Source organism: Macaca thibetana, chromosome 3, assembly GCF_024542745.1.
Source record: "Macaca thibetana thibetana isolate TM-01 chromosome 3, ASM2454274v1, whole genome shotgun sequence".
NCBI lineage: Eukaryota > Metazoa > Chordata > Mammalia > Primates > Cercopithecidae > Macaca > Macaca thibetana.
In genome coordinates, this window is record NC_065580.1 from 21859265 (window position 1) to 21882929 (window position 23665).

The window sequence follows — 23665 nt, forward strand, 5'->3', positions numbered from 1 at the left end:
CACACCAGTAAACAGCAACAGCTAGAAGTCTGAAGAACTGAATAGAGATTTCAGCCACCACTTACCATGGAGGAAACACACCAAGGAGTCTGAGTTTAGCTAAGTTAACCGGCTGCTAAACTAAAACAAAAATCAACACTTTCCAAAGAAAACAAACTCAAATCAAGAGTTTCTACAATGTATTATCCATAATGTGCCGTAGCCCATAAAAAATTACTAAATATCCCTTGTAAGTTGGATTCCTAGGTATTTTATTCTCCTTGAAGCAATTGTGAATGGAAGTTCATTCATGATTTGGCTCTCTGTTTGTCTGTTATTGGTGTATACGAATGCTTGTGATTTTTGCACATTAATTTTGTATCCTGAGACTTTGCTGAAGTTGCTTATCAGCTTAAGGAGATTTTGGGCTGAGACAGTGGGGTTTTCTAAATATACAATCATGTCATCTGCAAACAGGGACAATTTGACTTCTTCTTTTCCTAACTGAATACCCTTGATTTCTTTCTCTTGCCTGATTGCCCTAGCCAGAACTTCCAACGCTATGTTGAATAGGAGTGGTGAGAGAGGGCATCCCTGTCTTGTGCCAGTTTTCAAAGGGAATTTTTCCAGTTTTTGCCCATTCAGTATGATATTGGCTGTGGGTTTGTCATAAATAGCTCTTATTATTTTGAGGTACGTTCCGTCAATACCGAATTTATTGAGCGTTTTTAGCATGAAGGGATGTTGAATTTTGTCAAAAGCCTTTTCTACATCTATTGAGTTAATCGTGGTTTTTGTCTTTGGTTCTGTTTATATGCTGGATTATGTTTATTGATTTGCGAATGTTGAACCAGCCTTACATCCCAGGGATGAAGCCCACTTGATCATGGTGGATAAGCTTTTTGATGTGCTGCTGAATCCGGTTTGCCAGTATTTTGTTGAGGATTTTTGCATCGATGTTCATCAGGGATATTGGTCTAAAATTCTCTTTTTTTGTTGTATCTCTGGCAGGCTTTGGTATCAGGATGATGTTGGCCTCATAAAATGAGTTAGGGAGGAGTCCCTCTTTTTCTATTGAGTGGAATAGTTTCAGAAGGAATGGTACCAGCTCCTCCTTGTACCTCTGGTAGAATTCAGCTGTGAATCCATCTGGCCCTGGACTTTTTTTGGTTGGTAGGCTATTAATTATTGCCTCAATTTCAGAGCCTGCTGTTGGTCTATTCAGGGATTCAACTTCTTCCTGGTTTAGTCTTGGAAGAGTGTAAGTGTCCAGGAAATTATCCATTTCTTCTAGATTTTCCAGTTTATTTGCGTAGAGGTATTTGTAGTATTCTCTGATGGTAGTTTGTATTTCTGTGGGATCGGTGGTGATATCCCCTTTATCATTTTTTATTGCGTCTATTTGATTCTTCTCTCTTTTCTTCTTTATTAGCCTTGCTAGCGGTCTGTCAATTTTGTTGATCTTTTCAAAAAACCAACTCCTGGATTCATTGATTTTTTGGAGGGATTTTTGTGTCTCTATCTCCTTCAGTTCTGCTCTGATCTTAGTTATTTCTTGCCTTCTGCTAGCTTTCGAATATGTTTGCTCTTGCTTCTCCAGTTCTTTTAATTGTGATGTTGGGGTGTCAATTTTAGATCTTTCCTGCTTTCTCTTGTGGGCATTTAGTGCTATAAATTTCCCTCTACACACTGCTTTAAATGTGTCCCAGAGATTCTGGTATGTTGTATCTTTGTTCTCATTGGTTTCAAAGAACATCTTTATTTCTGCCTTCATTTCGTTATGTACCCAGTAGTCATTCAGGAGCAGGTTGTTCAGTTTCCATGTAGTTGAGCGGTTTTGATTGAGTTTCTTAGTCCTGAGTTCTAGTTTGATTGCACTGTGGTCTGAGAGACAGTTTGTTATAATTTCTGTTCTTGTACATTTGCTGAAGAGTGCTTTACTTCCAATTATGTGGTCAATTTTGGAGTAAGTGCGATGTGGTGCTGAGAAGAATGTATATTCTGTTGATTTGGGGTGGAGAGTTCTATAGATGTCTATTAGGTCTGCTTGCTGCAGAGATGAGTTCAATTCCTGGATATCCTTGTTAACTTTCTGTCTCGTTGATCTGTCTAATGTTGACAGTGGAGTGTTGAAGTCTCCCATTATTATTGTATGGGAGTCTAAGTCTCTTTGTAAGTCTACTTGCTTTATGAATCTCGGTGCTCCTGTATTGGGTGCATATATATTTAGGATAGTTAGCTCTTCCTATTGAATTGATCCCTTTACCATTATGTAATGGCCTTCTTTGTCTCTTTTGATCTTTGATGGTTTAAAGTCTGTTTTATCAGAGACTAGTATTGCAACCCCTGCTTTTTTTTGTTCTCCATTTGCTTGGTAAATCTTCCTCCATCCCTTTATTTTGAGCCTATGTATGTCTCTGCATGTGAGATGGGTCTCCTGAATACAGCAGACTGATGGGTCTTGACTCTTTATCCAGTTTGCCAGTCTGTGTCTTTTAATTGGAGCATTTAGTCCATTTACATTTAAGGTTAATACTGTTATGTGTGAACTTGATCCTGCCATTATGATATTAACTGGTTATTTTGCTCGTTAGTTGATGCAGTTTCTTCCTATCCTCGATGGTCTTTACATTTTGGCATGTTTTTGCAATGGCTAGTACTGGTTGTTCCTTTCCATGTTTAGTGCTTCCTTCAGGGTCTCTTGTAAGGCAGGCCTAGTGGTGACAAAATCTCTAAGCATTTGCTTATCTGTAAATGATTTTATTTCTCCTTCACTTATGAAACTTCGTTTGGCTGGATATGAAATTCTGGGTTTAAAATTCTTTTCTTTAAGAATGTTGAATATTGGCCCCCACTCTCTTCTGGCTTGTAGAGTTTCTGCCAAGACATCTGCTGTTAGTCTGATGGGCTTCGCTTTGTGGATAACCCGACCTTTCTCTCTGGCTGCCCTTAAGATTTTTTCCTTCATTTCATCTTTGGTGAATCTGGCAATTATGTGTCTTGGAGTTGCTCTTCTCGAGGAGTATCTTTGTGGCGTTCTCTGTATTTCCTGGATTTGAATGTTGGCCTGCCCTACGAGGTTGGGGAAATTCTCCTGGATGATATCCTGAAGAGTGTTTTCCAACTTGGTTCCATTTTCCCCCTCACTTTCAGGCACCCCAATCAGACGTAGATTTGGTCTTTTTACATAATCCCATACTTCTTGCAGGCTTTGTTCATTTCTTTTTCTTTTTTCTTTTGGTTTCTCTTCTCGCTTCATTTCATTCATTTGATCCTCAAACGCTGATACTCTTTCTTCCAGTTGATCAAGTTGGTTACTGAAGCTTGTGCATTTGTCACGTATTTCTCGTGTCATGGTTTTCATCTCTTTCATTTCATTTATGAGCTTCTCTGCATTAATTACTCTAGCTATCAATTCTTCCACTTTTTTTCCAAGATTTTTAGTTTCTTTGCGCTGGGTACGTAATTCCTCCTTTAGCTCTGAGAAGTTTGATGGACTGAAGCCTTCTTCTCTCATCTTGTCAAAGTCATTCTCCGTCCAACTTTGATCCGTTGCTGGCGATGAGCTGCGCTCCTTTGCCGGGGGAGATGCGCTCTTATTTTTTGAATTTCCAGCTTTTCTGCCCTGCTTTTCCCCCATCTTTGTGGTTTTATCTGCCTCTAGTCTTTGATGGTGGTGAGGTACTGATGGGGTTTTGGTGTAGGTGTCCTTCCTGTTTGATAGTTTTCCTTCTAACAGTCAGGACCCTCAGCTGTAGGTCTGTTGGAGATTGCTTGAGGTCCACTCCAGACCCTGTTTGCCTGGGTATCAGCAGCAAAGGCTGCAGAAGATAGAATATTTCTGAACAGCGAGTGTACCTGTCTGATTCTTGCTTTGGAAGCTTCCTCTCAGGGGTGTACTCCACCCTGTGAGGTGTGGGACCTCTTCAAGGAGAACTACAAACCACTGCTCAGTGAAATAAAAGAGGACACAAACAAATGGAAGAACATAACATGCTCATGGATAAGAAGAATCAATATCGTGAAAATGGCCATACTGCCCAATGTTATTTATAGATTCAATGCCACCCCCATCAAGCTACCAATGAGTTTCTTCACAGAATTGGAAAAAACTGCTTTAAAGTTCATATGGAACCAAAAAGAGCCTGCATTGCCAAGACAATCCTAAGTCAAAAGAACAAAGCTGGAGGCATCACGCTACCTGACTTCAAACTATACTACAAGGCTACAGTAACCAAAACAGCATGGTACTGGTACCAAAACAGAGATATAGACCAATGGAACAGAACAGAGTCCTCAGAAATAATACCACACATCTACAGCCATCTGATCTTTGACAAACCTGAGAGAAACAAGAAATGGGGAAAGTATTCCCTATTTAACAAACGGTGCTGGGAAAATTGGCTAGCCATAAGTAGAAAGCTGAAACTGGATCCTTTCCTTACTCCTTATACGAAAATTAATTCAAGATGGATTAGAGACTTAAATGTTAGACTGAATACCATAAAAACCCTAGAGGAAAACCTAGGTAGTACCATTCAGGACATAGGAATGGGCAAAGACTTCATGTCTAAAACACCAAAAGCAACGGCAGCAAAAGCCAAAATTGACAAATGGGATCTAATTAAACTAAAGAGTTTCTGCACAGCAAAAGAAACTACCATCAGAGTGAACAGGCAATCTACAGAATGGGAGAAAATTTTTGCAATCTACTCATCTGACAAAGGGCTTATATCCAGAACCTACAAAGAACTCAAACAAATTTACAAGAAAAAAACAAACAACCCCATCAAAAAGTGGGCAAAGGATATGAACAGATATTTCTCAAAAGAAGACATTCCTACAGCCAACAGACACATGAAAAAATGCTCATCATCACTGGCCATCAGAGAAATGCAAATCAAAACCACAATGAGATACCATCTCACACCAGTTAGAATGGTGATCATTAAAAAGTCAGGAAACAACAGGTGCTGGAGAGGATGTGGAGAAATAGGAACACTTTTACACTGTTGGTGGGATTGTAAACTAGTTCAACCGTTATGGAAAACAGTATGACAATTCCTCAAGGATCTAGAACTAGATGTACCATATGACCCAGCCATCCCATTACTGGGTATATACCCAAAGGATTATAAATCATGCTGCTATAAAGACACATGCACACGTATGTTTATTGCGGCACTATTCACAATAGCAAAGACTTGGAATCAACCCAAATGTCCATCAGTGACAGACTGGATTAAGAAAATGTGGCACATATGCACCATGGAATATTATGCAGCCACAAAAAAGGATGAGTTTGTGTCCTTTGTAGGGACATGGATGCAGCTGGAAACCATCATTCTCAGCAAACTATCACAAGAACAGAAAACCAAACACCGCATGTTCTCACTCATAGGTGGGAACTGAACAATGAGATCACTTGGACTCGGGAAGGGGAACATCACACACCGGGGCCTATCATGGGGAGGGGGGAGGGGGGGGGAGGGATTGCATTGGGAGTTATTCCTGATGTAAATGACGAGTTGATGGGTGCTGACGAGTTGATGGATGCAGCACAGCAACATGGCACAAGTATACATATGTAACAAACCTGCACGTTATGCACATGTACCCTAGAACTTAAAGTATAATAATAATAATAAAAGAAAAAGAAAAAAAATTACTAAATATTTAAAGAAACAGAAGAAAAAATATAACCTATATTACAAAGAAAATATAGTTGGTAGTAATCAAAGATGAGACAACACAGGTAATAGAATAGCAGACAAGGATTTTAATGCAACTGTTATAAAGTTTATGAGGACTTTAAAAAGATCTTAACAAAAATATATTGTATATTTCAAAATAACTAGCAGGAGAATTGGAATGTTCCTAACACAAAGAAATGATAAATGCTTGAGGTGATGCATACCCCAATTACTGTGACTTGATCATTATGCATTGTGTTCTTTTGTCAAACTATCACATGTACCCCATAAATAATACAGGTAGTATGTATCTATAATAATGCCAATAAAAACCTCTAAAAATGAGGCCAGCTGTGGTGGCTCATGGCTGTAATCCCAGCACTTTGGGAGGCCAAGGCGGGTGGATCACGAGGTCAGGAGTTCAAGACCAGCCAGGATACGATGGTGAAACCCCGTCTCTACCAAAAAAAAAAAAAAAAAAATTAGCCAGGTATGGTGGTGGGTGCCTCTAATCCCACCTACTTGCGAGGCTGAGGCAGAGAATTGCTTGAACATTAATACACTCATGGAATAATGAATTAATGGATTCATGGGTTATGGAAGTGGAACTGGGGAAGAAGATGACAGACCTGAGCTAGCACACTCAGCCCCCTTTCCGTGTGGTGCTCTGCACCACCTTAAGACTCTGCAGTCTCCACTCCACCAGTAAGAAGGCTTTCACTAGATGAGGTCCTTCAATTTTGGCTTTCTCAGACTCCATCACTGTAAGAAATAAATTCTTTTTGTTACATGTTACCCAGTTTGAACTACTCTGTTATTGACAACAGAAAACACACTGAGATATTGAATTTATTTAGTCCCTGTATTTTTTAGACAGTCTGCTTAATGCTTTTCTACTTTAAGAATAGTTTGGATGGAGATCAAACACTTGGATCAGTGTTTTGATGTTGAGAGGCACGTGTCGCCCTGAATTTTCTGTCTTTAGAAATTACTGGAAATTTTGCCAGAAAACTTACTAATATCTTTCCATCTTTTAGGAACCAAATATTATTTCCAGTCTGTCTTCTTAAGGATCTTTCTCTATTAAAGTTTTCCTGGCACCTCCTGGGATCATTTGTTGGTAGAGCAAGCTTTATTTTATTTCAAGAAATTAATCATTAATTATACTGTTTTTTTCTTTATATTAGTTCTGTTATCTTCATGGACACTAGATATATTTTATGTTGTCCCTTCTTCTTGTACTTCTCTTATGTTCCTGCTTTTTAATTTAATCTCCTTTCCTTTTTATTTTCCCATTATTTTCTTCATGCTGTTTTCTATATGTTCTTGACTATGGTTTCAGTAATGTCTCTTTTTTTCCCCTCCTAATGTGATTCCATTTCTATAACAAGTACAATTTATCTCTTCTATTTCCCAAGCCCCCAGAACTTTGGAAACTAAATATTTAATCCTTTTTGCATCTCTTAAGAGCCTGCATGAGTGACTTGGGTCCTTTTTTCCCTTCGCAATGGGTTCTTTCGTTTCTTAATTTTAACTTTTTAAAAACAATGTCATTATTTTAAACAATTTTTTTTCAATTTACAAAAAAAGCAATGGTACTTTTCTGACAACTAGAAGTGTACTTCATTTGGGGGATATATTTCTTTTTTTCTTTTTACCTGGAGTGTGGCAGGCCCATGATCATCTATTTTTGGTTTTTGCTCATCTCTCGATGGAGACTGTTCTTGATGGAGAATAGATACGGTAATTCAATGGTGGAGAACAGAAAGACATAGGCATCTTAAATCTTCCTTGATTGCCTTTGAACATACCTCCATTCATGTTGTTGCAGATGCAAGTCCTGCCCCAGGCTAGAAAGAAGTCACTGCAGTGAAGCCTTTCATATAACAAGTATTTTGTGTGGTTATATAGCATTGATTTGTTGTTAACTGACCAAGATTGGAAACCTCAGAACTTCCTGACTCTCACTTATTGTCCTACATTTTGTCACAGTTATTAGCCTACTTTTTATAAAGATATGATGTCTGCAGGTTTAGTGTTTGTTTCTCTGTGGCTTCTGCCAGCGTGGAATCAAGAACCGGCCTGCTCTTTTAATAAAGGAATAAATGACTTAGCATTTATTCCCATAACATTAATTCAATAAATATTCATTAATCATAGAATGTCACTTTTATGGTACAAAAATGGCACAGAGACTTGCTGGCACAGTCAGAACTTTCTCACTCTGGACCCCCAAATGCCCACCTCCTGCTCAGCTTTGTAATTATGCTGAAGGATTTGGTGAGAATGCACTCCAGGCAGATGTCATAATCAATTCAAAATCTATGAGACTGAGCTTGTTGTATATAAAAATCAGCAAAAAGTCCAACAAAGCAGGGATAATTGAGTGTGTTCTACACTAGTTGAAATTGGCTGAGGCCTGCTCTGTGTCCTGTCTTGGTTTCTTCCAACAACCAGGTCTGATTTTCACTGTCCTCAGCAACTCTGCACTGTGGTTTATACTAGCAACTGTTTTCTGACTTCCTTTTCTGTTAAAAGCTGTAGGCTCTGATCTGGTGCCCAGCTTTTTCCCCACAAGCAGGTGCTGCTACCTGATTCTGATCCAAACACAATATGAAGTTTCTTTCTTCCACGATTCCTTTTTCACTCTACATCTTTTGAAGAAAAGAAGAAATACAAGATTTCATTGTTGTTGTTTGTTTTTGTTTTCCCAAAAAAACCTTTTTCATGTAGTTCCCAGGAAAGGGTAAAACGTCAAGTTGATCTCCTGCCTCTAGATTTTCTAGCAGTAATTTACTTTGGAATTTATCACATTTCTGAGTTTCATCGTGTCAGTGTAGCAGAGCTGGTCAGATTTGGTGATGCTGACTCATGCTCACAAATTTCACACAAAATACAAAAGTTGAATGCTGATTTACTAAATTTCACTGGAAATTATGGCTATAAAGAGACAGAATGTTTATGTCTCCCTAGTTGGTGCATTTTTTTTTCTTGTGAGCAGGCTACATATAAAGATAACTTATTAGAAGATAATTTGGTGAGCATGAATCAGAATAAAATTATTTAGTATGATGTCAAGAATGTTTAGTGGTGTCAGACCTAATGCCTTGGTGCTTCCATCTCTATCATAGGACAGCATCGACCAGGAAGACAGTGCCTATAATATCCTGAATCTTCCATCACTGTCAGAGCTGAAACAATCTTAGCCAACAATTGCATCCAATTCTTTTTCCCCATTCTTCTTCAGTAGGAAAAAGAACAAAAACTGTTTTAATTTGGTTCATCTAGTAGGCATCATTATAATTTCTCATATGCTTTGTTTTCCTTCCTCCAGGCATGTGGCATGATTGCATATCCTCTTCTTGTAGAAATTAAATATTACCATGTGATTTGCTTTAGCTGGTTCGTTGAGAGTGGAAGCCATTAAGAGCCAGCATGTGGTTTGTAACATTCTCTTTATCTTGCCAAAGCGATTAGTGAAGATTCCATTAACCTGTTTCTCTCAGTGAGGATGAGCAGGAGAAGAGCCACCATCAACCCAAAATTACAAGCAAAATATAAAACTTTGTATTTTTAAATCACTAACGTTTGGAGACTGTTTTGCTATGGCAAAATCTGGTTCATGCCGACTGATAGAGCTCCTAGTACCCTGATACAGGGAGTGCTATGAAACAATCTTCAATATGTGGTATTGACTTAATGGGTTAAATGGTAGATAGCAAGGACAATTTATTACAAACTACAAGGGTAGGAGTCCTTGTTGTGGAATGGCTAAATACTTGGTAAAAGGGGCAACTACAGAAACTTAGCAGACAGTATGAGACATTCATATATGCTCTAGACCCATAGTTAAGTTGAGAAAGAGAGGCAAGGGGAAGAGAAGGCAAAAAATATTCAAAGTGAGAATTGTGACTCAAAAGAAACGGGTGTGGTCATTGCTCATAGAGCCAACTGCAGTAAAATAGAGAAGCCAAAAATATGTTTGAGAGAATTGTGCTGTCAAAAGAATCAACATTAGAAACTAAAATAGACCATGACTGAGACTTAAAAAGATCCTGGGGCTCCCAACTATCTACAGACAAGAAGTGAGCTGAGGGAATTGCTCAGGTTCCAAGAAGAACATCTTGCTGATGTCCGATTCACATGTAGCCAAGGAGGCTTATGTAAAAAGAGAAGAATCACACAGCATGTGGATCCAGGGAGAAAATTCAACAGGTTAATAATTCCCAAAGAGGAGAATCAAGGACTATTCAAAAATCATATCCTACCGACTTATAGGGGTAATCCTCAACATGTCTTTTCAGAAGCTTTTCAGAATTTCTGTAGATAAGTCTCTGTTATGTGGGACCAGTGTATGCTATGTGGCTCCCATTCTTCTAGAATATTTACTGCAATTGTCTTTCATGGTTTCCTTATTATATTTTGGATTTTGGAAGAGTCCATAGGTCTTAAAATCAAGAAGATTCACATCCAGAACTAATATCAAGATATTGTACAAATCTATCCTCATTCTTTTATCCTGGGTTGTAAAATTGATGCCATGACTGGAAGACATTTGATTGCTTCCCTTGGTGGAGGCAGAGGTGGAGGACATATTTTATATATGAGGAAAATAGAGAGATAAATGTTTTCTTACCAGAAGTGTAGACTGTGGTAGTCGTTAGAACTATTTACAGATCTTTTAGTTCTCCCCCTTCTGCAAACCTGAGAGGATTGGAATCCTTCTGTCTTTGATGATAGCCATGGCCATTAAGCTTGGCTTTGGTTAATGAATTATGAGTAGACATAATTTGTGTGACTTCCAGAAAAAAAAGTATTTAATAGCAAGTACATGTTTTGTTATGTTTCTCTCTCACAGGTGTCTGGCAAAGTCCCAGATGATGGAAGCTCCACCATCTTGAGTTCCTGTGTGACTGAGGTGAGATGAGCGTGTTGCATGATCAATAAGTAAAACAAGCAACGTTTTAGCCACTTGAATTTTGGAAGTGTTTTTACTGTGGCACAACATAATACAGCCTGAATCTTCTAACTTCAGACTAGATAGAATCAAATAAAAGAAATATTGTAGCACATTTTCCTCAAGATTTTGGGACTCCTAAACAAAATATTAGCAAAGGAAACTCAGTATTTACCAAAAATGCACTATAAGAAAGTTAGATGCATCTCAGAAATGCAATGATGTTTTAATATAAGAAAATTTGTAAATTTAGTCCACTGAATTAATAGATAACAGGAAATAGCCATCTCCTCATCTCAATAGACACAGAATATAAGTGATACAATTTAAGAGCCATTCACAGTAAAACTCTCAATAAACTAGAAATGGAAGGAAATTAACTTAATCTGATACAAGAAAACAAAAAATTCTACAACAGGCACAATTATAAATGGGAAACAAATTATTTTATTTAGATTTAGAAATAAGACAGGCATTCCCATTTTTACTACTTCTATTTAATCCTATATTAAAAATCCTAGAATTTGAAGAGAGATATTTATCCAAAATATTTATCTAAACTATTTAGCCTAAAATAAGGGCATAAGAAGAAAGGAAGAAATAAAAGTGTTATTTGCATATATACTTGTTTTCATAGAAAATTTAAAATACCTAGAGATGAGTCAATATAATTTAAGTAAGATTGCTAAATTTAAGCAAGATTGATATTTGTGACATACACACAAATATCAATTCATATCTAGTCACCAGCAACAAATAATTAGAAAGCATAGCAACAAATAAAAAAGGTACCACCATTTATAAGAACAATTAAAAACTGCAAGAACAAATCCACCAAATGATGTTCATGATGTGCACACTAAAATGATATAACTTGATGGAAGAGCATTAAAATTACTTAAATGGAAGGAATGATATTATATGTTAATGAATAACAAAATCTAGTATTGTAGTGATGGTAGCTCCCTCAGTGTGATCTGTAGATTAAATACATCTTCAATGAAAATCCCAACAAAGATGTTTCATGAAAATTGACCATGTGATTATAAAGTGTTTATGGTGCACAGAGGATCTCAGTAGTTAAGATAATCTGAAAAAGTGTGAAGAGAGGAAAACTTGCCCTAACAGATATAAAGACATAAAACAATAGGGAACAGGAGGTTGAAGTATTAGGACATGGATAGGAATGTTGATGAATATAAGTGAAAAAGCCGTAACAGACCCAACCACAATTGGAAATGAGGTATATGTCAGAGATACATTGTCAGCCAAAGGAGAAATGTAGGCTTAATGGGTGTGGTGTCTATACACATGGAAAAAAGTGAAAATAGGTACTGCAGTATGGCATACTGAAACATCAACACCAAAATGACAAAATCATTTAATATCAAAACCATAACAATCTAAAAGAAAATGCATGAAGTAAGAATAGAAAAGTATGTTAAATAAAATATAAGAAGTATTAGCTTTAAGTGAAACAAAATTGATAATTTAGACTGTATTAAAATTAAGGGATTATCTTTATGAAAAGGCATCTTAAAGAAAGGTGGAAATGTAAGCTATATGTTAAGAAAAGCAATTGTTACATATAAAGTTGATACAACATTAGTATTGTTATTACTGATAATAACAATAAGAGATATTCAGAATAAAAATCAGAAAATGAGTAACCCTAGAAATAGTGACAAATGGCTATGAGTAAATGTAATACAAAGAAAAACTTGTATAATTAATAAATTGAGAAGTTTACCATCTCTGGAAATCCAGTAATCTAGAAATACAAATCACAATCTCAATACAATAATATTTTACGACCATTTTTTGTCAAAAATCAAGAAATCTGAAAATCCCATGTATTCAAAAAGACATGAATGAATGAAATCTTCTTAGATATTAGGGTGAGAGTGTCAATTGCTATGACCTGGTTTGAAGGACTAGTTTGCATTACCTTTGGAAGTTGAACATTCATATATTCTGTGATCCAGAACTTCTACTCCTCTGTATTGCCAAGAGAATTTGAGGATATATGGTCCACGATGTGTGTATAAGAATTCATAATTTCCATGTTCATAATAATAAAACTCTGGTAAAAGAAGTGTTCATTGAGATAAATGAATATAAATTCGTATAGTCACCAAATGGAATGTCATACCGTATTTGAAATGAATGAACTCCAATTACATATAACAACAGAGAAATTTTAGTTTTATAATGCTAAGTGAATAAAAGCAAGCATTAAGAACATATAACATGTTGTTTATGTAAAGTTCCAAGACTAGCAATAAAACAAGATATATATGTAAATTATGATGTTTAAAAAAGGCCAAAATATAATAAACTTAAAATTTAGGATGAGGACAGTATGAGATGTGTTATGGGAGGAATACATAGGTAGATAGATATGAAATTTATAACACTTTAGTTTTTAGTTTGGGCAATGTATTTATAGGTATTCACTATTAATAAGTAAAAATTTTAAAAATCCAAATAAAATCAAGAGATCTATGAATGGACCATTAACAATAAATGTGAAACAAGGACTATATTTACTATATTTGACCTAATTATGTGCATCTGTTTGTGTATTTATGTAAAAAATAATTACAAATATACACACACATGAACACACAACATAATATTCAATTCCTACAAAGGTTAAAACAGAAAGGTCTTGGCCAACTCTCCTGACTCTTCTTTCAGCTGCCTAGCTCCCCAAAAGCAATACACAGTTTTCTTTTCTGAAAAGTCTTTTCGTCATTATTCATCTTCTTTCCTGCTTTCAAAATTGTGTTGCAGTCTCCTCTGTTGTTTACTTCCCCTTCTATTCCCCTTATCCTATGAGCTAACACTGAAAAAAAAAAAAAGTCCTTCTACTATTCTTTTATTGGGATTTTCAGAAGGTGACATACTTTCTATTTGTATTCAGTGATTTTAACCATGTAAGTCTAAAACATGTTCAGGCGACTCCAAGCCAGTCCCTGCTTTAGGAGAACTTGGAATATATTCTTCATAGACATTTCTTATCCTGTATGTGTGTGTGTGTGTGTGTGTGTGTGTGTGTGTGTAGGTAGGTAGGTAGGTAGGTAGAATCATTAAATAAATCAATAAATACAATAAAATAGAAATGATGGCATAAATGAGCAAGTAATATTTATTTTATAAGGTGAAAAAGAAAACTGATGGATTATCTAATTTATCTTGGACACATCGAGGTTTACACTTCTGTTGACTTTGAGGTTGCATTAAAAATATGTACACAAATGTGAAATAAATGGGAAATAGAAATATATAAAATGAAAAAAGAAAGAAATAATAAACCACGTGGCATAACTATGAAAAATGTTAGCATGCTTATAATGTTATTAATATGGAATGACTATAAATAAGAATTTTGATAAAAACATATTTTTTGAAATAGAGTTACTCTGAGTGCAGGTTTAGTGGTTGATATAAAAGAAATAAGTTCTCATTTTCCATTGTAGGAGATAAATGGAAAATCAGACATAATAATGTGGCTTATTTGAAAATAAGGCTATAAATGCTAGAAGGTCCTATAAACTCCCTCAAGAAGCAGAATATTTGAGCGTGTGGGGAAAGCAGGAGAAAACGGGAATTCATTTAATGTCTCATATATTTTTAGGTTTATTTTATTAAAATATTTGCTTATGTCTTGCAATGGCTTGAGAGCCGGAGTCCCCTGTAGAGGTATTTTTTAGCTCTCAGGAAGTTCCTCTTTCCCATGGTTTTGAAAAACTTTGTCACCCAACATAAGGCCTATAGTGCTCATACGTTTACTTCTTGAATACATACAAATATTTCAAAAGTTATTTATTAATCAACTAGGAAGAGGCAGTGGTGCACGGTATACATTTTGAAATATGGATATAAAATGGATACGAGATATGGAACTATGGGTATAAGTAAACTCCAAATAAACCCAGACATAATCAACTGGCCATGGATACATACACAGGAAAAAAATGCATGACAAAGTACAGTGTAAACAGCTAAATGTTGTAAATGTTATAAATCATAAAATCTCGTTACTTTTTATGTACCACTGTATATTACTTATACAGGGGTACAAATAATGTAAAGAGAAGCTTTAGAAACCACAAAGAACTTAAATACACATGTATATATATATATTTACACATACATGCACACATATACAGAGTAAGAAAGAACCATTCCTAGTCACAAACATTCACATCCGTATGTGTGTGTATATACATATATATGCATGTTTTATGTGCATTGATAGTCAAATACAATGGAGAAAAGAGAATTATTTCATAGTACATATAAATGTATAGTTTTTGTTAAACTCAGACTTATAGACAGATGAACAGAAACTCATTTTAAATCCTACATATGGCTTGAATATATTTATAAATATCACAGGCTAACACACACACACATAGGTACAGAAATAAAAAAAGTGGTCTGCCTTTAAAACTATTAAAATATTAATATGGATATGCGATGATAACTAGACATGAGTGACTTGATCAATAGATGGAATGAGGAAATATCTACACATAAAAGCAATAGGGTAGGAGAGAATGAAATTAGATATACAAAAAAAAGTGACATTAAAATGTTTAAGGTACTATCAGAAATTAGAAGTGTTCTGTGTACAAACTAACCTTACATCTCTAGATAATATGGAAGTATTTTTTTTATTTCTATTTACTTTTTCTTAGCTTATAAAAATGTGTGACCCCCAATCTGGGAAGTTGTGAAACAACAATCAAGAATAATATATGGTGTCAGAATGGTGGTGTCCAGCACTGGGATTTCCTTTAAAGAATTAACCTAACAGTGTAGAACTTAGCAAAACCAGAGTGTGAATTTTCAGTTTCAGAAGATTGAAGATTTAAGGCAGGTCTAGGATTGAAGATTTAAGGCAGTAATAATGAGAAATCACCAGGGCACACTTTTTGTTGTCGTTATTTTCAGTGCATTTTCACTGATTCTTATCAACATATTGCTCCTTTGTCCTTTCTGCTCTCTTGACAGAGAATATCTGCAATTGCTTGCAATATAGGCATTTTCCAGTATACACGATGTAACTTAAAAATGTGCACATTGAGAAATAAGAGTTTTGTATCCATCATCCTGTTGTGTAGTCTCAAAATAACAGTTTTGCCTTGTTTCTTAATCTATAATACTGAGGACCTTAAAAAGTGCCTTTTAAACTCAGTGTTAAAAATTTCACAAGGTATTTGTTACCTGAAGTATCTAGATTACTTTCTTTCTGAAAGTCCTTGAAAGAAAAGGTAGATAGATGTGAGCCTAATATCCATGCTATGAATCCTGATGCATTCTCACCAGAAACAATATTGCAGCTGTAGTTGAAAGTTATTTACATGAAGCTAACATGTGGACTTCAGATAAATCAGCAGTTTTCAATGGGGATAACATCAATTCTTAAAAAATACTTTGTTGGAGTAATCATGGTTGTCACAATATTTTAGGTGCTACTGGCATTTAGAAGGGCTTAGGAGTATTAGACTGTTAGACATTTAAATGGTTAAAAAAAGAAAGAAAACTTGCTGATAGCAGAAGCCAAACCCATGTAAATAGAAAAAATTTACAAGATTGTTCACTATTTTAGAATATTACTTACAGAAATATCATTTATAATATTTGGTTCACTAATACACACCCCTGTATCACTCAACATTTCTAACCACATACTTCAGTGACTCGACATACAACTTCATATTTCTGACTACTTGATTATGTTTTTCTGTGTAGTTTATCCTAATTTCATGTCATGAAATACAAATTGTTTTATTATAAATTACTTTCCTTTGGCTAGACTGCAATTATCCAAGTATTTTAAAACATAATTTAAATTTATTAAAACTCACCAAGTATGTTTAAATCCAAAATCAAAAGCCCTGAACTTCCAAAAGCATTGTTAAGAATTTGAAAAGGCAAACCACAGACTGAAAGAAAATATTCATAATATGTATATCTGATTTGTATCCAGAATAAATAATTTTTACTTCTCAGTAAGGAGAATACGTACACCAATGAAAATTTAAAAATCCAACAAAGATATGCACAGATACTTCACTAAAGAGGATACAAATAGCCAACAGGCAAAATATGTTTAATATCTTTAGTCATTAGATAAATACAGGTTAAAATCATGACAAAGTAATATGACACAGTAAAATGGCTATCATTGAAAAGACTGACAAGGTCAAGTGTTAATGAGGAACTAGAGCTCCTGAAGCTTTAACCAGTTGGTGGGAATGCAAGATGGCACAGCCATTATGGAAAACTCTTTGGCAATTTCTTATAAAGCTAAACCTATTCTTTTCATACGAACTTGAAATCTTACACCTAACCATTTTTCCAAGTGAAATGCATCATGTGTCCCCACAACAACTTGTACACAAAGATTCATAGCAGCTTTAGTAATAGTAACTCCAAAGTGGGGAAACAAAAAGAAACCCAAATTCCCATAACAAATAAATTATAAATTCAAGGGTACCCATGTAATTTAATATTGTTCAACAATAGATGATATTTAAACCAAGAAAATGGAACACATTACTGAAACAATCACTTGGATGAATTTCATTACATTATGCTCTGTTAAAGAAGCTAGACAAAGAACAGTTCAAATTATTTCTGTGTATATGAAATAATTGGAAATACAAAACTCATTTACAGTGATAGAAAGCGGGTTAGTGGTTGCCTCGGGCTGTTTATGGGAATGGCGATGAGCTTAAGGGAGCAAGAAGGAATGTTTTGAGCATCAATATATTTGATTCTAAAATAGTTTAACTTTAAAACTATTAAAGCAGGATATAGTTCAGCTTTTTTTTCTAGATCTCACGAGTAAGTTGTAACCCGACAGTACCAATAGCTTGTTCTTGCTGACTTGCATGTTTGTCCTTATATATACCGTGTGCTTATCATCAAAGTTATCTCAAAGTTTATGGCTTTATTTTTTGTTGCACACATTATTTCCATATATTGACATGGTCTCTGCCTTCACAATTACCAATACATGGCCAACCATTGAGCTCTGAAAGCTGACTTGAAACTCAACTCCTTTCAAAAGATTTCTTCAATTAACCTCTCCTTTCTGGAGACTTTATTCAACATGACCCAGGATTTAAGAAATAATCCTTAATTTACACTGCAGTATTTTAACATATCTACTGATTTTTTTATGTTACATCTAGGACTTGTGTTGCCTTTTGTCACTATTATCTATACTATTAGGACTAACTAAACAATTACCTACTCAATCATTGAAAAATAGTATATCTCTATCTACCAGAAATAGTATATATATACACACACGCACACACACACACCATTTCTGTAATATATATGTACATATGTATATACTATTTCTGATATTTATACACATATAATTTCTGTAATTTTTAGGTGTATATATACTACGGTTGCATATATATTTGTATGTATATATATAGTTTGAAACTACACATATATCTTTCTTGGAAAGGTTAGTATACTTTTTTATCTTGTATGTCCTTGAAAATGTGTGCTATTAAACTGTATGTTTTGCCAAACTCAGACTATAACTAGATAGATTTCTTCTGGTATATTGTCTAATTTTCTTTTCTCTCTTGGTCATCTCTTCATCAGTGATAGATGACTGAGTTTTGCTTCCTTAAATCCCAAATCCCAACTGAAGATATTGTTTAACTACACTGTCAAATGCCTCAATGTCTCAATGCCGTTATACATATTTCATAACTTCCTAGGTTTATACATACTTCTATTCCTTGTCTTATATTTAGTAACCTCTAACGTATCCGCATGATTCTCTTTGGGGCAATTTCTCTCCCATTTTCAATTTTCTTTCTACTGTCTACCTATGACTATGAGAATTTCTCCCCACCCATCTCCCGCCCAGAAAATTGCTTCTGTGTAGAAGATCCTGCTATCTTGGGTAAAATGGTCAGAAAGTACAAACTGCAATCTGGTCCTTTCTAAACGGAGATCTAATTACCCAGCTGGCTCTAGAGAATACAAACATTTTCACTCTGGACAGTACTTATCTGTTTTTTGCAAGTACATCACTTTGGAAAGCTACTTGCTCAGCTAATCTGTAACTGTCATGGAAATGTAATTTTTCCCTCCTCCAAACCAATAACAGGCACCTGGTAAGACTGCCTTATGCACCCATGCATTCAAGTCTGTTTCCATGGAAACCTTTAAAATCCCATGCAAGGTTCCCAGCCATACTTCCCTTTTCTTTTTTTTTTTTTTTTGAGATGGAGTCTCACTCTGTCCCCCTTGCTGGAGTGCAGTGGCCGGATCTCAGCTCACTGCAAGCTCCGCCTCCCGGGTTCAGGCCATTCTCCTGCCTCAGCCTCCCGAGTAGCTGGGACTACAGGCGCCCGCCACCTCGCCCGGCTAGTTTTTTTGTATTTTTTATTAGAGACGGGGTTTCACTGTGTTAGCCAGGATGGTCTCGATCTCCTGACCTCGTGATCCACCCGTCTCGGCCTCCCAAAGTGCTGGGATTACAGGCTTGAGCCACCGCGCCCGGCCCCTTTTCTTTATGCTACTCTCTCTATCCATTTCTTTAGTGTCCTTGCATGTGACTCTGCCACTACTCTGTAACAGATTTCTTTTCCATTCTTGTCCTTGTCAGTGATTCATTCTTGCCGCGTTAGAGGGCAGAGACTAGGGCTTATTCACATGTGTAGCCTCTTCAGTACTTAGTCCGGCATCTTAGACTTAATGGGCATGCGAAGTATATTTGTTGAGCTGCATTAGATTAAGAGCTTATTGTCTTAATCAGTTTTACTTTTGTGATATCTAAAACATACTCATTAAGAACTTCTTCAGCAGAATGATTGGAAAGATAAAATGAGCCCACTGACTGAATATAGTGTTTAAACCACCAATTTAGATATTTCCAAACTAAATTTAAATTTTCAGTCACTTCTGCCTCAAATCTTAAAGTCTGTACAATTTAGAAATGAAGGAAAGCAAATTAATATTGATTGAGAAGCTATTAAATAATATTTTAATTTCCATTTCTCTGTGAATTAAGTATTGTTACCCACAACTTACAGATAATAAACTCAAGGTCACAGAATTGAATAACTTTTCAGAGAGACCACACAACCAGTAAATGATGGAGTGCTTTTTCATCCAACATATTGGGTGTTCCCCTTGTTTCCTTGTAGGCTTACTTTTATGAATTTAAACATAGGGATCTTCAATCCAAAAACAATGCAGGTCATTTATAATAACATAGCACCTCCCTGTGAGGCATATAGTGAGAACTCAAAATTATGCAAAACCTTGTCCAAGAAGCATAATTTAAAGGCAAAGCAAACAATTAAAAAAAAAAAAAAGAAAAAAACTAAAACCGTTAGTCACCACAAAAAAGGCACTTCTGATATTGGTAAGGATACGGAGAAAAGGGAACTTTTATACACTATTTGTGGGTAGGAAAATGAGCACAATCTGTGTGGAAAACAGTATGGACCTTTCTCAAAGAATTGAAAACAGAGCTACCATTTGACTCAGGAATCCCACCATTGGGTGTTCACCTAAAGGAAAATAAATTACTATATTTTTAAAAAGCACCTACACTCGTATGTTTCTTGCAACACTTATTCACAATGGTAAAGTCATGGGATCAGCCTAAATGTCCACAAACAGATGATTGGATAAAGAAAATGTGGTATACATGTATACACCATGGAATGCTACTCAGCCATAAAAAAGGGTGAAATCCTGTCTTTTACAGTGACATGGATGGAACTGGAGGCCATTGTCTTAGGTGAAATAACTCAGAAACAGAAAACAAAGTCAAATACTGTATGATCTCACTTACAACTGGAAACTAAACAATGTACACAAGGACATACAGAGTGGAATAGTAGACATTAGGGTCCCCCAAAATGGGAAGGTGGGAGTGGGTGAAGGATGAGAAATTACCTATAGAGTACAATGTAACAATGTACACTATTTGTACTTGTTCCCATAGTGTACCCATCACACTAAAAGCCTAGACTTCAACACTATGCAATATATATGTAACAAAACTGTACTCGTACCCCCTAAATCCGTACAAATAACAATAAAATAAAAATAAACAAGTCCTGGGAAAAAGAAGCAGTTGTTGAAAATTCCACACTTTCCCTGTGTTGAGGTGGATGTGAACACTTGGGATCACTGGTTTAGGCATTGTATCCAATAAGGAAACAAATGGCACGCAGAGAGGATGTTGAAAATGAGAAGATACGCAGGCAGCTAAAAGTAGAGAAGTCAGGAGGTATAATAAAAGTTGACTGAAGAATTAGGAATGTATACTATCCTAGACATGTTAGATTAGGGAAGAAGTGCTTTAAATGGTTCAAAAGTCTTGAAAGTCATAATCCCATTACAATAAAGTATAAGTAGTATTTATAATAATTATTCTGAATTATTTCAAAATGGACATCCTAAATATCAAAAAATGATTAATAAAGTATTGAGGGAAAAATAAAGTTGTCTTTCTTTTATTATACTTTAACTTCTGGGATACATGTACAGAACATGCAGATTTGTTACATAGGTATACACATGCCATGGTGGTTTGCTGCACCCATCAACCCGTCATCTACATTAGGTATTTCTCCTAATGCTATTCCTCCCCTAGCTCCCCACCTCCCGACAGGCCCCAGTGTGACAGTGTGTGATGTTCCCTTCGCTGTGTCCATGTGTTCTCATTGTTCAGCTCCCACTTATGAGTGAGAATATGTGGTGTTTGGTTTTCTGTTCCTGTGTTAGTTTTCTGAGAATGATGGTTTCCAGCTTCATCCATGTCCCTGCAGAGGACGTGAAGTCATCCTTTTTTATGACTGCATAGTATTCCATGGTGTATATGTGCCACATTTTCTTTATCCAGTCTGTCATTGATGGGCTTTTGGGTTGGTTCCAAGTCTTTGCTATTGTGAATAGTGCTGCAATAAACATATGGGTTCACGTGTCTTTATAGTGGAATGATTTATAATCCTTTGGGCATATATACCCAGTAATGGGATTGCTGGGTCAAATGGTATTTCTGGTTCTAGATCCTTGAGTAATCACCATACTGTCTTCCACAATGGTTGAACTAATTTACACTCCCACCGATAGTGTAAAAGTGTTCCTATTTCTCCACATCCTCTCCAGCATCTGTGGTTTCCCGACTTTTTAATGATTGCATTCTAACTGGCGTGAGGTGGTATCTCATTGTGGTTTTGATTTGCATTTCTCTAATGACCAGCGATGATGAGCTTTTGTTCAGATGTTTGTTGGCCACATAAATGACTTCTTTTGAGAAGTTTCTGTTCATATTCTTAGCCCAGTTTTTGATGGGATTGTTTGTTTTTTTCTTGTACATTTCTTTAAGTTCCTTGTAGATTCTGGATATTAGCCCTTTGTCAGATTGGTAGATTGCAAAATTTTTCTCCCATTCTGTAGGGTGCCTGTTAACTCTGATAATAGTTTCTTTTGCTGTGCAGAAGCTCTTTAGTTTAATTAGATCCCATTTGTCAATTTTGGCCTTTGTTGCCCTTGCTTTGGTGTTTTAGTCATGAAGTCTTTGCCCATGCCTATGTCCTGAATGGTATTGCCTAGGTTTTCTTCTAGAGTTTTTATGGTTTTAGGTCTTATGTTTAAGTCTTTAATCCATCTTGAGTTGATTTTTATATAAGTTGTAAGGAAGGGATCCAGTTTCAGTTTTCTGAATATGGCTAGCCAGTTTTCCCAACACTATTTATTAAATGGGGAATTCTTTCCCCATTGCTTGTATTTGTCAGATTTGTCAAAGATCAGATGGTTGCAGATATGTGGCATTATTTCTGAAGCCTCTGTTCTGTTCCATTTGTCTATATATCTGTTTTGGTACAAATACCATGCTATTTTGGTTACTGTAGCCTTGTAGTATAAAGTCAGATAGTGTAATGACTCCAGCTTTGTTCTTTTTGCTTAGGATTGTCTTGGCTATATGGGCTCCTTTTTGGTTCCATATGAAATTTAAAGTAGTTTTTTCTAATTCTGTGAAGAAAATCAATGGTACCTTGATGAGAATAGCATTGAATCTATAAATTACTTTGGGCAGTATGGTCATTTTCATGATACTGATTCTTCCTATTCATGAGCATGGAATGATTTTCCATTTGTTTGTGTCCTCTCTTATTTCCTTGAGCACTGGTTTGTAGTTCTCCTTGAAGAGGTCTTTCACCTCCCTTGGAAGTTGTATTCCTAGGTATTTTATTCTCTTTGTAGCAATTGTGAATGGGAGTTCACTCATGATTTGGCTCTCTGTCTATTATTGGTGTATAGGAATGCTTGTGATTTTCGCACATTGACTTTGTGTCCTTAGACTTTGCTGAAATTGCTTATCATCTTAAGGAGATTTTGCATTGAGATGATGGCGTTTTCTACATATACAATCATGTCTTCTGCAAATAGAGACAATTTAACTTCCTCTCTTTCCATTCGAATACCTTTATTTGTTCCTCTTTCTTGATTGCCCTGGACAGAACTTCCAATACTGTGTTGAATAGGAGTGGTGAGAGAGGGCATCCTTGTCTTGTGCTGGTTTTCAAAGGGAATGCTTCTAACTTTTGCCCATTCAGTATGATATTGGCTGTGGGTGTGTCATAAATAGCTCTTAATATTTTGAGATACATTCCATCAATACCTAATTTATTGAGAGTTTTTAGTGTGAAGGGGTGTTGAATTTTATTGAAGGCCTTTTCTGCATCTATTAAGATAATCATGTGGTTTTTGTCATTGGTTCAGATTATGTGATAGATTATGTTTATTGATTTGTGTATATTGAACCAGCCTTGCATCCCAGAGATGAAGCCGACTTGGTCGTGGTGGATAAGCTTTTTGATGTGCTGCTGGATTCAGTTTGCCAGTATTTTATTGAGGATTTTCGCATCGATGTTCATCAGGGATATTGGCCTGAAATTTTCTTTTTTGTTTTTGTGTCTCTGCCAGGTTTTGGTAGCAGGATGACGCTGGCTTTATAAAATGA